This window comes from Macrobrachium rosenbergii, chromosome 27, assembly GCF_040412425.1.
Source record: "Macrobrachium rosenbergii isolate ZJJX-2024 chromosome 27, ASM4041242v1, whole genome shotgun sequence".
NCBI lineage: Eukaryota > Metazoa > Arthropoda > Malacostraca > Decapoda > Palaemonidae > Macrobrachium > Macrobrachium rosenbergii.
The window spans coordinates 17,225,150-17,227,209 of NC_089767.1; positions in this window are offsets into that span (position 1 = coordinate 17,225,150).

The following is a 2,060-nucleotide window of genomic DNA, read 5'->3' on the forward strand; positions in this document are numbered from 1 at the left end:
AACATATAGCTATATATATATATATATATATATATATATGCCATATATATATATATATATATATATATATATATATATATATTATAACTGTATTCATTCCATTTGATACCCATTCATAGAGACTGCTTCAAAATAACATTCCTTGCATTTACGGGAATTAATTACAATGAGATATGTAAATAGACCTATGCGCATTCACCCCAGCAGACTCAATTAATTACAATGTATATACGGAGACGCTCCAAAGGCATGCCAAACATTTAAAGGAATTTATTTTAGAAATATATATATATATATATATATATATATATATATATATATATATATATATATATATATATATATATAAAAAATACCCTACATATACAGGAATTTGTTACAAGGATTTATATTTCAAGCCAACCCCTCCCCGCCGACACCAATGCAGTCCCCGCGTGAGGAAACCCCTCTGATAAGATGACTCCACCCTCTGCCCCTGAATTCCTGTTTATTTATTACTCCAAATTTATTACAAGGACTTATATCCCAAGACTCACGCGCTGAAACCTTTCCATTCTCTGCACGCTGAAACTTCCTGTCCGTAGCAAGATCTAAATCACTCTCTGGGGAAGGTTTGGTGGCCGGGAAGAAAGTCACAAGGAAAAAGGTCACAATTTTGGCTAGGAAAAAGTCACAGAAAAAAAAAAAAGACATATTAATTTATGGTGGCTGGTAATAAAGTCACTGGGAAAAATTTACAATATTTTGGGGGTGTCATTATCTTTGTTAATTACAGTCTTTTGTTTATGTTTATACGGAAATCCCCAACGGCCTTGTACTAAACACACCACAAAGGTGGATACATACCAGGTTAAAACAAAAAATTCCCAACGGTCCTGTACTAAACACGCTACAAAGGTGGATACATACTGGTTTTAAAAAATGAATCCCCAACAGGCTTGTACCAAACACGCCGCAAAGGTGGATACATTGTGGGTTAAAACAAAAACCCCACGGGCTTGTACTAAACACACTGCAAATGTGGATACATATTGGTTTAAAACCAGTATGTATCAACCTTTGCAGCGTGTCTAGTACAAGCTCTTTGGGGATTTTTTGTTTTAACTTTGATATGTAACCACTTTTGCGGTGTGTTCAGTACAAGCCCGTTGGGGATTTTTTTTTAACCCAATATGTATCCACATTTGCAGCGTGTTTAGTACAAGCCCATGGGATTTTTTGTTTTAACCCGCAATGTATCCACCTTTGCGGCGTGTTTAGTACAAACTTGAATAACCAACAGGTTTGCACTAAACACACCGCAAAGGTGGATACATACCGGTTTTAAAAAATGAATCCACAACAGGCTTTTACTAAACACACCGCAAAGGTGGGTACATTGCGGGTTAAAACAAAAAATCCCAACGGGCTTGTACTAAACACGCCTCAAATGTGGATACATATTGGGTTAAAAAAAAATCCCCAACAGGCTTGTACTACACACGCTGCAAAGGTGGATACATACTGGTTTTAAAAAATGAATCCCTAACAGGCTTCTACTAAACATGCCGAAAGGTGGATACATACCAGTTTTAAAAAGTGAATCCCCAACAGGCTTCTACTAAACTCACTGCAAAGGTGGATACATACCGGGTTAAAACAAATGAATCCCCTACAGGTTTGTACTAAACACGCCGCAAAGGTGGATACATGCCGGATTAAAACAAACGAATCCCCAACAGGTTTGTACTAAACACGTCGCAAAGGTGGATACATACCGGGTTAAAACAAATGAATCCCCAACGGGTTTGTACTAAACACGCCGCAAAGGTGGATACATGCCGGGTTAAAACAAATGAATCCCCAACAGGTTTGTACTAAACAGCCGCAAAGGTGGATACATGCCGGGTTAAAACAAATGAATCCCCAACAGGTTTGTACTAAACACGCCGAAAGGTGGATACATACCAGTTTTAAAAAGTGAATCCCCAACAAGCTTCTACTAAACTCACCGCAAAGGTGGATACATACCGGGTTAAAACAAATGAATCCCCAATGGGTTTGTACTAAACACGCCGAAA